The following is a 15045-nucleotide window of genomic DNA, read 5'->3' as shown; positions in this document are numbered from 1 at the left end:
GACTGTTCAAGCAAGCCAATCACAGCACTGTAAAAAAAAACAGGGCAGTTGTTTGCAATGAGGTTTTCCTTAAGTAAGTGTGTGTTTTGTTTTGTTTTGTTTTTTAAAGCTATTCCGAGGTTCTCATCTAGCGTGGCTGTTGAGAGGATTTTTAATACAGTGATGTAGCTGCTAGCGATAAAGGGTCTGTTTTTTCATGTATATATGATAACTTGCAGTTGGCCTGCCTTTCCCCTCCCCCTCCCTCTTCAGTCTGTGAGAGCATGACCACAGGTCAAGGGAATCTTTTCCATTGGAGTTATGTACATAAAAACCCATGGACATTTGGACGTTTCAGATTGCATACATACAATCTGCTCTTGGGATCCTTCGTTCTCAGAAACTTTTTTTTTTTTTTTTTTTTTTTTTTAAGAAAAAGAATAAAGAGAACTTTACAGGGTGTGCTGATTTGGGAAGTCAACTTTTTGTTTCTGTCCCTTATTCTCTTCCTGGTTTGGAGAAAGCTCAGTGCTGGAAACTTGCAATTTGTTCTTACTTGGACTTTCCAAGCTGCCCTCCCTGACGATACTTTTACCATGTTGTGGTTTAATCTTAAAATGAGGGAGGGGGCTGATGACAGAGGTGAAAGTAAAGGGATCATTTTGCCAAGTGCATTAAACTTTGATGCTCAGTTCTGGTTCATACATGCAGACCTGAAAACTCTGCCTGATTTAGGCAGAGATCTCCATCTGATCCTCAGCTTCTCTCTGTAGATATATAGATATATATATATGAATATAAGTATGTTTTACAGCACAGCATCTGACCTGTAGATGGAGGTTTTATTGGTTGTTTATTTTCCCCTCTTGCAAGTGCTATCCATGTGAGTGTGTGAAGTTTCTCTACTAGTAAAACATAGGCCCTTTTTCTTGTTTGTTTTGTGTTAGCTTATTGTAAACAGCCATTTGTTGTAAATTATTATTGGCATTAAATTATAATTTATGATTTTCAAAGCAAAAGATATTCCCTGTTTTATTATGCTTTAAAGTATGTGTTCTAGGCGTTGAAAAAACCTCTCTCTTACTCTCTCTAACTTTCAGTGATGAGCTTGGGGGTCTTCCAGGCAAAGAAAAATAGGACTCAAATTTTTCCAACGGGTTAAACTAAAACCCCTTGTATACATTTAGAGTGGCCGGAGGAGGATCTGTTTAGAGTCTTGAGTTCGGTTTAAGTTTATTGCATTTAAAGAAAGTTTTTCTTTTCACGCTGAGTTAGAACAAAAGATCTTTGCTGCGACTGAATTAGACAAAAGACGAGGGCTGGGACCCAGCGAGTGCGTTCTGTGTGAAATTGACGAGATCTTTTAAAAAAAAAAAAAGCTGCTAAACATGGCGACTCTTTCCCTTTAAGTGTCTCTTTTTCCTTGCTGTTTTTTTTTTCCTCCCTCCTCCATCTGATCTGAGCTCGCTTTATTTCTTTTCCCAACCCTACTCCCCCTCCTCCTGGCGCTCGGTAGTGTGAGAGAACCCAGTTAGACGCGAAATGCAACAATGGTCCGATGAGAGAGAGGGGCGATCGCTCCTTCTTGCCACTTTCAAACAAACCTGGGGGAAGATTGAGCTTCGGGGGAGGAGGGGAGGGGACGCCTCTAGCCGGTTCGCTCGGCTCGCGGCCGCCCTGCCTCGGCCTTTCACGTAGAGCTTTGGCCCGGGCGGAGGGGGAGGGGGCCACGTGCGGGGAGGGGTGTGGGGGGCGGCAGGGCTCGCAGCTCAAAGTTAGCGGGCGACATCCGGGGCTGGGTCCGCGGCGGCGGCCCGGGGTAGCCTCGGGCCGGCGGCGGGGACCGGGTCGGGAGTTGGCAGCGGCTGCGGGGAAGTGCCTGCCCCCCAGCCCCCGCCCCCACCGCCCGGGCCGCGGCGTTCCGCCGGAGCCCGGGAAAGTCCGGGGTGCGGGGAGCGCCCAGCTGCTCTCCGGGGACGTGCACCGAGCCGCGGCGGGCGGGGGGCGGGGGCGGGGGGCGGTCAGGGGGAGCCCGAGCGTGTGAAAACTCTGCCTGGGAGCTCGCTTTTGACTTGGTCCTATGAGCTGAGCCAACATGGCGTCTCCCATTGCACCGCGAGCGCCGGCTGCCAGGCACCGCACGGCCGAGTAATAGAAAACACATTGGTTACCAAAAAGAAGGAAGAAAAAAAAAAAAGGGGGGGGGGGGAAGCAGGGGAAGGACTAAAGGCCATTCGGTCTGCAGGCAGAAATCTCTCTTTTAAACTCCGGCTGGCAAGTGAGAGCAGCCCTTGATTATTGTGTAATTAAAGCAATAGGGTTTGCAGGGGAAACGTTAGTATCCCAGGACCCTAACCCTTCTTTATTTGATGCCCAACCCATATATTCAGGACATTTGATTTCATGCGCCCTCTCTTCCCAGAACCAAATGAGAAGAATTAAAAAATCGGTGTCCACAGACGATCTTAAGTGTTTGAATGGTATGGGGGGGAGGGGGAGAAGCCAGTATTTACAGACCTGGGTCAGTTCCCCCGCGCTCATTAAAGCGGAGGCTGCGCAGGGCTTGGAGCTGGCCTGGGACCCGCTAGGGAGGGGGCAGAGCTGCGAACCTCGCCACAAGTTGGTACAACTTGCTGCTTGCTCGTCGGGGTTGTGGGGAGAGGTGGCTTTGGTGGAGGTTTGATAGGGCTGTGACTGGAGAAGAGAACCGAGAAGGGGGCCTAGGCCTGCTTCCAGGAGGGTGGTCGCAGGACCAGTTCTGTGAGAGCCCCCCGTGGACCGCGTGCCCGGCTGGAGCGCTTCTTCGGAAAGATCTCTCTTTCTCTAGTAGGTCTGAGGACAGACGAGGACTGCCAGGGGGACAGACTGACCTCCCAGAAGGTCTTCCCAGGCCTCCTCGGCGCTGGTTCCGTGGGGGGAAATTGTCTTCTCTGTCCAGTTCCAAACCTAGCGTGGGCCTGCGGAACCCTATCAACCACCTGGGAGGGAAGTGAGGTGCTCTGAATTCCAGGCCCCGTCAAGATTTATTGAAGCTGGGTTTTAAAAAATGTGCTTCAGATGATTTTTCCCATTTTCTCAGATTTCAAAGGCTCCCTGCAGTGCGGCTGCCTAATTAATGGTGAAATTCAACTAAATCTAATTATGCAGTAATTTTAAAGCAGTTAGTGCTGGGCGTTGGTTTGTAATAGAACCCCGGGTTTTTAAAGTTTGTTGACTGTATTGGTTTAGGGGAAAGCTATCTTTTATATGGTAAAGAAAGATGGGGAAGAGGTTTCCTGCTCGGAAGGGGAGGACTAAGGACTGTCTGCCATCCCATCTTCATCCTTAAGACCTTTTCAGTCTCCTTTCTCTCTTCTCTTGCTTTCTCTTTCATGCTCCAGCTAAAAAGCTGAGTGAGGTGTTAATCCATCAAGCAGCCCCCGTTTCCTGATGAAACAGGAAAGGGAGAATCTTTCCTTTGGAGACACAAAGGGCCAGACTGGCATGGATCCTCTTGGATGCATCCGTAAAGACTTGAAAACCGGGAAGGGTCTCCACTCCTTTAATCCAGAACAGATTTCCTCCCCAGCATCTATTGTCATGGAGGCGCAAAGCTGACTCTTGGAGTTATAAATCTTATCGTCCTTCTGATAACACACTTGTAATAAGTTAGCGTCCTATTCGACGTGAATTGTAAAACTGCCTCATTTAATAGGGCATCTGTGCCATTAAAACTTTTCCCCCCTTGCCTGGTGACTTGCTGATCGGGCCCTGGGACTAGCGAGGAGGTCTCAGACTACTGGGCCTCTGGGTTGGGCAGAGGAAAATGTGTGAGAGATGGGCTGCCTGGATCTCATCTCTGGATCTTAGGCCAGGATGAGAGACCCCCAAAGGGCTTGTGGGGGTGGTGTCCCTCTCTCCAACCCCCACCTCAGTGGCCCCTGAAAATGACATTCCTTGAAAGAAACATGCTTGTCATTAGCTAAGCAAACACATGTGCTTTCGGACTTGGGCCTTCGTTAATTAGCTGAACAAAGGGCCGTTTTGCTTTTTACCTTTTTCTGGGAAGAGTGTGTTATTTCAGGAGTATCACGGGCTCTCCTCTTTTCAATTGCAGCCACGACGTTAATTTTATTGGGATTACTGATGGGAAATGAGGTGGCGCAGGCTTCCGAGAGGAAAAGCTTGATCATTACTCCCTTTGGAACTATATTTTTCCACCCAACCTCCTGCTCGTGAGGAGGGGGTGGGGGGGAACTGCACAGCAAGTTCGGAGCAATTGGAATCAGGCTCGCCGTACGTTGATCTCGGGTGACAGAGCGTGTGTTGAAGCTGAACTCTATAATTTGCGCTTCTGTTCCTTTATTAGGCCTGGACAACGAACTAATGAGCTTTGGCCCAGCACAATGTCACTTGTATTTATTTTCTTATGGCAACTTTGAGATAGCGGAAGTGTTCCTTACCCAGGAGCCAGGGAAGGCCGAGAGTTCGTCCGCTGCTATCCGGGATGGGGTCGGGCGGCTGTGTCCCCAGGGAGTGAGGACAAGCTGAGAGCCACCGTCAGGCTGTCCGGGTAGAGGCATTGAGCCCTAAGGGGGAGGCCTTTGGGGTTCTCTGGAAAGCGTTAGGCCCTTTAATGGCCTAGGAACCTCTTCGGGTTCAGCTCTCAGAGTGGGAATTGGTGGGTAGGTAGGGGCTAGCCCAGGACAAGTTTCCAGTTACGACAAGGTCTAAGGCTAAGAGGGGATGTCGGGAGTTCTTTTTGGTGCCGGGCAGAGGAGGGCTCCTGCTTCCCAGCTTGCCAGGGCAAAGAGCCCTATAAGCCTGGGGGGGGGGGGGGGAAACACCCTTCTGGGTGGTAGAGAGATCTGCTTACACTGCTGAAGGCCTAGCCTAGCTCTGCACTTAGGCTAGTGGGCAGTGTGAGGCAGAAGAGGTCCTAAAGGGGTTCTTAGGACTCTAAAGTTTGGTGAGTCCCTCCTATCTCTTCCTAGTTTAACCGGAGAGACACCTGAAGTCAAGTGAAGAGAGGGGCGGAGGCAGCGCCGGCATCCCTGGTGCACTGGCAGAGAGAATAGGAGACCCCCGTGCAGGAACTGATGGGGACGTGGATAAGGGAAACCCCGGGCTGCTGGAGGGGCGGATGCTTCTCCCCGCAGCCTGCGACTTCCCGTGGCTCTCGCCTTGCGCCTCGCCTCGCCAGGCAAGCCTTGTTAATAACGCCCAGGCTAGCTGCCCCCCCCCCCCATCTCTCCATGCTCCATCCCTCTGCCTTACCACCCCCTCCCCACCTCTTCTTTCCTTCCTGCAAATGGGTGTTAACGTGGGTCTTTATGTTCTGTCTGTAACTAGGATGTAATCACGCGCCCCATGCCTCTCTCTAAAAGCATTTAATAAATGTCTATTAAAGCGCTACAAATGTAAGATGAATTTAGTGGCGCGGCTGCCTCCCTGAATCCAAACGGTAATGATGGATTTATCAACGGGGATTCGCCTTCAGCACAGCGAGGGAGGTTTACTCAGCAAATATGTCGGCGAGCACCCACCCAAATACAATCATTTGACCCCCTGCGGGCGTTAGCCGCTGTGCCCCTTCCCGAAGCTAGGCAAGCAGGTCAGGGTCGTCGGGGCCACCTCCCAACTGGGAGGACCAAAAGGGAGGTCTCATCCATCTCCTGGTGTCCTCCTCCTCCTCCTCTGTCAAAGGCCTTCGATCTTTCTCTCTTAGAGAGCGTGCGGGTAACCTGACTCACAGATCTGCAGGTAGGACGTGGGGAGTAAAGGTGCCAGGGGCAGGATGAAGCAGTGCCTTGGCTTCGCTCTGAGGCCCCAGTGAGTGCCGAAGCATTCTTCTCTTCTCGGTTTGCTGGAGATCGCAAATTGTTCCTGAATCTGCCGTTGTACAGCTTAAACGTCCTGGCTTTGACCGGATTCTAAAGGCCCGTGATCCTGGCTGCGTGGTTTGTGGACAGCCTTCTACAGAGCCGCAGCTCTCTCGGATTCTGGTCCTGGGGCTCTTAGAGGGCATCAGAATATGCCCATCCACCTCACCCCTGACCCCCCACCCCCACCCCGATCCCACCAAGACCAACAGGGGTAGCTTCCAAGAGTTGAGCAAAACTTCCAGATCCCTTCCCCTAAACTGATCCTGATCCTCTCAAACCCGACCCTGCCTTGCCCACATGGCCATTTTAAACTTTTCTGGACTACGGGTTTTTAGAAATCGGTTTGGGTTGTGATCCTTAACACCCACAGCCCCATGGACTACCACATCTAGGTTATTGTTTTTTAATTTTTATTCAATTTCATTTTTTTATTTTTGTCTTTTCTCTTTCTCCTCTTTTCTTGAGGTGGAGGAAAGTGCTGGCCTGTTCCATCAAGCCCAGTTCGAATTTGCTTTGGCCTCTGATTTCTCTTTCTTCTTTGGAGATTTCATTGAGATGTCTCTGTACTGCGCTTGTCAGTTATCTTTGTTCCCCTTAAATAAAGGGCTTTTAAATGGACTTATTGCTCCCAGCGTGGGTTCCTCTCTCTAAATGTTAGAAAATTGTGCCATCTACCCGCTATGCTGAGTACTGTCACACTCGGAGACCTTGGGGACCTCCGGACCGGCTTCAAGGCTGCAGTGTCAGGGGCCGCTACGGGCAGCAGGAGGAGGGGCGGCTCACGTGGATTTTTACAGCTTTCCGCCTGCAGCCGGCCCTCGTGGCCGCGACAGGGCACGGCCCGCGACGCGCGGAGCCTTCTGCTTGATGGCCGCCAGGAACTTGGCTGCAGCGCTTGATCCCGGACCAAATCGCAGGCGTGGCGCCTGGGCTCTTCCCTTCCCCGCGATGCTGCTGCCCGAAGGGGCACCTGGGTTGATTTTTAGACTGAGGCAGCTACTCCGGGTCACTGATAACAGAGGACAAAGGGGAGACCAGAGCTGGCCGGGAGGGGCGGGAGGAGGATGTCGCCGCGCGGGTTAGCTGCTCTGCAGAGTCTGAAGCCTAGTCCCTGCACGGAGACTAGCTGAGGCCCCAGGAGAGCCAGGGCTACCGAAGTGGCTCCGTTCGGCACTTGGCCAGAGAAGTCCTGGCCGGGTAGTAGGGATACAACTTTCAGATCTGTTCCAGTCCTGTTCGAACGGGCAGAACTTTTTTCCTTAAGTGGAATGCGGTTTAGATGGAATCTTCTGAAAAGTCAGGTGTGTGTGGCACAGGCTCTGCTCACCATTCCCCCTCCGGAGGAAACCCCACCACCAACCGCGGGTTATTTTCAATGAGTTAAAATGGATTAACAGTTTAAATTTTATTATGTAACTACCCCATTCAGGTGCTTTTTTTTTTTTTTTACCCATTAGGAGTATTAGCTAAGTTTTTTGTTATTTTTTTTAAAGTGTCAGTTGAGTATTTATGCTTTTATGGGAGGGGAATCTTCGATACGGCTTATGGCTTTTATTACATGCTTCACACTGTTCAAGAAATGGAGTTTTAAGCAACATACAATTAAATCTATATTGCTGTTTGGAGGAAGGCCAAGGAACTCAGCAATCAATTAGTTTAGATCTTTTGATACTTGTTGCTAAAATACACGTATGAAAGTGCAACCACCGGGGCTAGCGTTTTAAAAGAAGGTGAGCCAGCTAGTAAGTGCTCTAAGGAATGACAGTCGCTCTGTCTCCAGTTTATCCTCCGAATGCTTCTGCAATACTCAGATTTTTTTCTCTCCCTGCCTTCACAGCAGTTTCTTGTCTCCTGTTTTCAGCTCCTGTTTTCGTTTTATCTCAATAAATTTATCTTTTAGTTGTATTACTTCCAAAAAAAAATCCCACTGTTTTCGTTCTTTTTCCACAATAAATTTACCTTTTAGTTGTATTATTTCTGAAAATTTTCCATTCATTACTTTCTTTTTCCCACTTCTCTAGTCTTACACCAAGAAGGGAAACTGTTTAATTTCTACCACAGTACGCTCTTTTCCAGACAAAGCCAAAATTTATTCTTTACAACCAATGTAAAGGAAGGGTGTCTCTCTTATTTCTTCTCTTCTCTTTCCCCTCTCTCTCATATACATATATGTATGTACATGCATATATATGTATGTCTATGTATACATGTATATATATGTATGTATATGTATACATGTATACACACATATCCATACAGTTCATGAGTAATCACCTACACTAAACAGGAACTGCTGCCTCTGCCAATGTGCTACCATTTCCATTTCCTTGGCTGTCTCTGAGGTAGTCTCTTGGGCTATTGGTAGTCTCTTTGCCCTTAGCCCTGTTCATGAGGACAGAGAGGTGCCCATCCAGCCCGAGGACAAAGAGAGGAGACTGTGGGATCTCCATAGGGGGCTGCAAAAGCAGGCAGATAGGAAGTTCTGAAAAGAAGGGTGCTGGTGTATTTAGAAAAAACATTTCCCCACAGCACCTCCTTATTGCTTCCCTAGACTCTTAGAGGTGGTGTCTGGAACAGCACATCTACACCGCTGACCCCTTCACCAGCCTCATCACTAATCAAAAAGCCCTGCGGCTTCAGGACAAGAGGGCCAATAGCTGAACTGTCACCTCCTCCAAGATGGGGCATTTAGCACACCCTTTCCTCTCCAAAAAGGTTCAGAACCTAGTGAAGTGTCTGGGCAGAGTGGAGGGTCCCTAATGTGTTCTTTTTCTTCCCAGGGAGTGGAGACTCCATGGCAGGTGGGGCCTTTGCTTAGATCCTGGGCACTAGCCTGGTAGGTCACAGCTCCCTGCCTCCAGTGGACCCCCCACTGACACAACCACGGAAAGCTTCTGCCCTAATTGCTAGAAGGTCTGGGAAACATTTTCTCTGTGCTAATTTTATATTTCCCCTTTCCCCCTTCCAACATTAAACATAATTTTGCGCTGTCATTGTCACTAAGATTGCGGTTTGCTGATGTCTCTACTTGGAAACACGACCTCCTTGCCTCCAATAAGGAGTTGTCCCTGGCTTAGACAGCCACCTCTTCTCCACCCGGAACTTCCACGGAATTGCCACGATGCAGAGAAAAGGGGGAGGGAGAAAGGGGGAGAACAAACAAGGTAGTAAGGACAGTCGGAGGCCCAGGATTCCAATGGCTCTTAACTTATGATGGAAGTAGAAATGTGTTTAGTTTAGTTATTGGCTTATTTGTTTAACACCCATCCCCCTCCTCCCCCCCCCCCCGTGTGTGTGTGTGTGTGTGTGTGTGTGTGTGTGTGTGTGTGTTTAAAATAGGGAACCACTTTGAAGAATTTTCCATTGAATTTCCCTCTGGCCTGGCAAAAATTCTCTATCCCAGTGATAGTGCTCGTAGACATAAAAATCCATTTGTCCCTTGTACGTTCTCACTGAGGCCTGGTTCTTGGAATCCTTTGGTGGTAGACTAGAACAAAAAGAACAGAATGATTTATCGATACAGTCTTTTGCACTTCCCTCCATCGTGGACAGGCTCTGAGCTTACCTTAGACAGGTTTGGTTTGTACTCTGCTCCTGACTGCAGGACTGGTAGCTGTGTATTTGTTCTTTCCTTTGCAAAGAGCTTCTAGTTGCTCTCTGCTGTCCATATCAGTAGCTCAGAGCTAGGTTGTACCAAGGCTGGTGGGTTTCAGAGTGATTATCTCATTTCCCTGGTGCAGAGAGAAGCTGCTGGCAGCCCCTGGGTCAGACATTCAGTGGAGGGCCCATGTCAGGGACCCAACCCAAAGGTTAATTTTCTCTCATTAGCATCTCCATAGTCTGCTCGGATTCAGGCTGCTGTTTGCTGTTTTCCCCAAGATTAGGATAACTGGTTTATTCATATTCTCTCTCTCCCTCCCTCCCTTCTCGCTCTCTCTTTCTCCCTAACCTCTCTCTCTCTCTCTTATCCTCCCTCTCTCCCCCCTCCCACACCAACTCTATTTCCTGAAAACCCATTTCGTCAGTTTCTAACCAATTTGTCTGTTTTTACCCAGTAGCCCCCTCCCACCATCCATCTTTCTTCTCCATGCATGTTATTCACAAACGCATTCTGGTTTATCTGAATTAGTTCGCTTCTCCCTTTTTCTACTTTCCCCACCTCTCCCATTCTTTCAAATAATTGCCAGGAAAAGCAAAAGACACAAAATGGCAAAGTGGCGGGGTGGAGAGGATCCTAGCTACCTGGAGAGAAGCTGGAGGTTTGTAGAGACAGTGGCAGTGACAAAGGAAGAGGAGCATGTGGTTTAAGTGAACGAGTGTGTTTATATGTCTCTTCCTTGTGTCTTTTGAAGGCTCCTCTGAACTGCTTTGATGCAGACTCTACTGAGGCATTTGCCAAAGCCAGTCACAGCAAAGGAACTCAGGGTTAACCTCTTATATCAAGTGAATCTTTTCCTTTGGAGACTAATAAATCTCCATTTCTCGATACATTTTGTTGATTCAGCCTGGACTTGGTGGAGCAAAACCGGGGGCTTATGATAATGACCAGATAAAGTTTTCCAAAGTTGAGATTATTTTTTTCTCTCGTTTTAAAAATTAGAATATGAAAAATTCCCCCACTCAATAACAAAATTAAAAAAAGTGGTAGTTATTGTTCCTGTGTGCAGAAAGCTGGGGATTTCTTAAGTTGTTTTTTTTTTTTTTGTTTTGTTTTGTTTTTTGTTTTTTTTTTTGACAGGGAGTCTGTTGGTTGAAATGGTTTCCCAAACTGCAATGCTGAAAAGATTTATAGTTTTTCAACAAGTCTTTATTTTGGAATTTGGTTTTGGTGGGGGGTGAAACTATCCAATAATCAATGTAAAATGTGTGTGTGTGTGTGTGTGTGTGTGTGTACTGGGGTTGGGGGAGGATTGTCTAGGACCTAGAAGAAAGCTGATACTAGACACATGAAAGGCTGTTGGGTCTCCAGGGATGGAATTTGGGAAAGAGCCTGCACACGTCTGCTCCTGGGCTGTAAAGAAATACATTGTTAAGGACAACAACACAGACAATGCCCTGAGCTCTGCCTGGAATTCAAGGCTGAGTTAGGCTGTGGGCTTAGACTGCAGCAGCACTGTTCATTTTGATGGTGTTGCTGGGCCATTTGAAACTCAGACTTTAGCCAGCTCATGGTATATGGTTACAGAATTTGTTTTCAGATTTGTGAGCCCTTGCTTTGTATTTTCTTTATTTTCTGATAGCTTCCCATGGGGTTAATCTCCTTTCCCTGCCCCCTCTACTTTATATTTTCTGGTTTTGTTCTCCCCACAAATGCAGCCTGTTTTTTTTCTTCCTGTTTTTGCTGATCACTCGTTTGTTTCCTTTCTCTTTCCTTCCTTAAGAGACAGAGGGAAATGAGAAAAATAGCAAGGGGATTTCCAAATGGCTCCTCTCTGTGTTATTAATTACTCTTACAAGGCAGGTGATTCTTAACTAATAACAAAGTTGTAAATTACTACTAACTATAAGATATTCCTCATCTGTCAGCTCTGATTGATTTGATTAACATTTCAGTCATTTCAAGCTGCACTTTCGAACAACTCTACCCATGATACACGGATACCCATGATGGCAGCCTCTCACCCTGGGACAAAAGCCTACCACTTCATGCTACTTTTCAGGACCTTGCTACCTATCCTGAGGCCCATGGCTCTGATTGGAGGGGCAGTCAACAGAGAGGGCACAGGTATGGGTGCAGGAGCTGCCTGATTTATCTGTATGTGCTGTTCTCTATGTGTAATTTGAAAAAAAACAAAAAAAAAACTTTGTTAAGAGTTTAAGTGTCTTGAAAATAGCAAAAAAAAAAAAAAAACAACAACAAAAAACAAAAAAAACAAAAACAAAAAACAAACAAACAAAAAACAAAACCCAAAACAAAACCAACAACAACAACAAAAACACATCCATGTTTCTCAGGCCTTATGAGAATTCTGTAAGCTCTATATTCAAGGGTAGAATGCAGACCTACTCTCTCAGACCTATCCACCGCTTCTTTCTCCACCAGTCATGCTGACTAAGGATAGGTAAGCAAGGCCGAAGGACCTCAGAGATGGAACACTGGTAAGACTCCATCTTTTGTGAAAGGTTATATTTTCCCAAAGTCCTATTGCATCCCACAATAGTGTCCAGAATGCATTTTTAAAAAGGCTATCAATAGCTGCTGCCTCAGTACCTCTGGAGTTTTAATCTTAATTATATTATTAAGTGAAGTACTGTTCTGTCAGGGCATTGAACATGATTTATGACGTCTGCCTATTAAAGGATCGATTGTGAATATCACTACTATCATCTATCAATATTCTCAAGCCTGGGGTATTTCTCACACCGGGTTATATGTGGTAGCAGAATGACAGACTGCAGGAAAAGACTATTTCTTCTTCTCAGAGCTGGCTTTCCAGATGCAGGAGAGAGAGAGAGAGACACGTGTGGAGACCCAGCAGCCTTCCTGAGTTCTTACAGCATCTTACACCTAGAGAGAATGTAAAGATTTTTTTCCCCAACTCCTTAATGCTAAAGCCAGTGAATTCTCCCTGGGGGCTAGTAGGGAAAGAGAAGAAGACAAGAGGGTTTTCTTTTTCTTTCCTTTTTTTTTTTTTTTTTTTTTTTTTGGAAAGAAGTGATGCCTGCAGGTCGATATCAGGGGTGAGCATTTCCTAGCTGCCAGGTGATTTGCTATGAGACATGTAAGGGAAAAAAACAAAAACAAACAACCCAGCAAGGAGCGGCCCTTTATAGGAGGATGGATGGCTGGGTGCCTGGGGCCAGATTTTATTTTTCTGGAACAGATGCCTGACTCTGCCTATGCCCAAAGACTTGGAGGTGTTCAGTTTAGGAAATCAATGAAAGTTCTCTGCTCCTTAGCACCCCTGCTTCACCTGCTTCTGCTGCCTCTGCAAAGGTGGGACACAGTGTCTGGGCCTGCTGGAGCCAGCCAGCTCAGGTCTGTTTGTCTCCAGACAGAGTAGCGCCTGGTGTTTTCCACACTCACGGGGCATGCCACCAGCATCAGGTTACCGGCTAGTCTCTGGCCCTTGGCTTTAGGAGGATGGGAAAGACAGCCAGAGAATAAGGTAAAACCCTCTCTGTGTCCCCTTCGGGTTACAGACTGGAGAAGCCCAGCAGGAAAGACCTTTGTGTGACAAGGAACAGTCTGCAAAGTGACTTGTCTCTTGTCCCTGGGCACACACCAGAAGGCAAAACACTTGAGACCCTCTCTGGTTGGTGATGCAATAGAGTCAGTCAAGGGCCCCTGACACTCAAGGGAAGCTCATCTACATTGGAGCAGAGGCAGTGGCAGATACCTGGGCAGTTGGAAGCCCAAGATGTGGACCTGGCCTCTTGGTGACTAGCAATTGTAATCTGATGACACCTGGACACTGAGGCCCTCACCAAACTTTCCTCTCAGGACTCCAGCATGAAGAAGAATCAGGAACCCAGTTCTGCCTTTCTGACTCCCAGGCCAGAGGCTTGGGCGCCCAGGAGCTACAGTGGCCAGTAAGGAATTGGGGTCGCAGGTGGACATACCTTGGGTGTGGAGCTTCTTCGATGTTCCACAGCACCCTGCTGCCCTGTGCTGGGCAGTGTGTTAAGCACAGGAACCTTGACCTAAGCCTAGCCATGTAACCTGGCTGATATGGTTGCCTGCTTCCCTGGACTGGCTGCCTTGCTTCAAGGCCTACCCTTCTTTGGCCAGGACCATTTGTTGTCAGGTCTGAAAGCTACCCTAGATAAGGGCAGCGATGGGAGAACAATTTCAATAAATGTAGCTTTCCTTCATGCCAAAATTAGGCATATCCACATCCCTTTGTAAGCAACCTAAACACACACAGACACACACACTGCAGACCAGCCCCCATGCCGCCAGCAGGTCCTCAGATCCATCTTTACTGTTTCTTGGGGGACAGGGCATTGGCTGCCTCTGGTCCTTTAGTCCTAGACTCACAGCCTCCAGCTGAGACATTCTCAAAGGAAGGCAAGAAGACAGAGAGACCTTTAGACTCTCTCTCAGGATGTTGGTGCAGACCTGGGCTACCGCAGCAGAGCACAGGAGCCTGAAGCAAGCCTCAGCAGGTCCCCATCATGCCTTCCTTAGGTCAGCACCAAGAAATGAGAGTTTTAGTTGAATAAGAACTTTCTGGGGTTGGGGTAATGGAGTTTCTGTCCAAAAAGAGAGTGGGAGGAAAATGTTGCTCTCAAAAAAAAAAAAAAAAAAGAAAAAAAAAAGCAAAACGTGGCTTCTAGTCTAACGCCCACCAGCCAAAGGAATCCAGTGGCGAAGTGTGTGAGGGAGAAGGATGAGGACATCAAGGAATAAGAAAGAGAGACTGACACGTTAACAACATTGAAATGACGCCATTTTCTTCCAGGTTCTTTGGGTAAGTTTTCAGTGGGCAGCAGTGGAGAAAGAACTATGGGAAAAAGAAAATATGGGTGCAGTGTCCACGTTACCAGATTTTAATTATAGTTCGACCTGAAGAAGTACAGTTCTGCCTTCCTTCTCTTCTTATTGTCACATGTATAATACCGTTATTATGTCTAGCGACCTTTCGGCCCCTGTGGCTCCTGGGTCAGCTGCAGGAGCCGCATCCAAGATGACAGTCACATCTGTGCTGTAGCTCAAACTTAACGGGGTCCGCATGCTCCTCTTTCCTCCTTCTTAGTTTTTGCCAGGGCTAATGGATAATTTGGGGTCTAGGTTCCTTTAAAAAAAATCACAAATTTTGTTAACGCAGACAACCTTTGCCCTATTGATCTTTAACCGTTTGGTGGTGCGAAGAACCGAGGCGCGGAGCTAGCAGCGCACTTCACAGCCTGCATTGTACCTTAATCGCTAAAACCTTGCCCTAATTTTCAGGCAATAGATCTGGAGCCTGGAGTCGGGAAGAAGCCAATGGCCCAAGGAACTGGATGTTGGCTTTAAATAGGTCGAAAATCAACGCGTTGGAAGAATGATGGGATTTGTATTATGCCCCTAAACCCTCACATGTCCATGAATCTCCTGTTTCGGTCTTTAAGGACACTGGCCTTAGCTCTCCGCAGCGAGCGTGCCTGCCTCTGTAGTTCTCTTTTCTCGGGCTCTTTGGCTCGAGCTGTTCTTCCCTTCACTGAGGCGCGCTACACAGCAGGCTTTTTCCAGCCCCCGGGAGGAGGCGCTGGTGGTCGG

Source organism: Meriones unguiculatus, chromosome 14 (genome assembly GCF_030254825.1).
Source record: "Meriones unguiculatus strain TT.TT164.6M chromosome 14, Bangor_MerUng_6.1, whole genome shotgun sequence".
In the NCBI taxonomy this organism is placed as follows: Eukaryota; Metazoa; Chordata; class Mammalia; order Rodentia; family Muridae; genus Meriones; species Meriones unguiculatus.
This window is presented reverse-complemented; position numbering follows the sequence as displayed.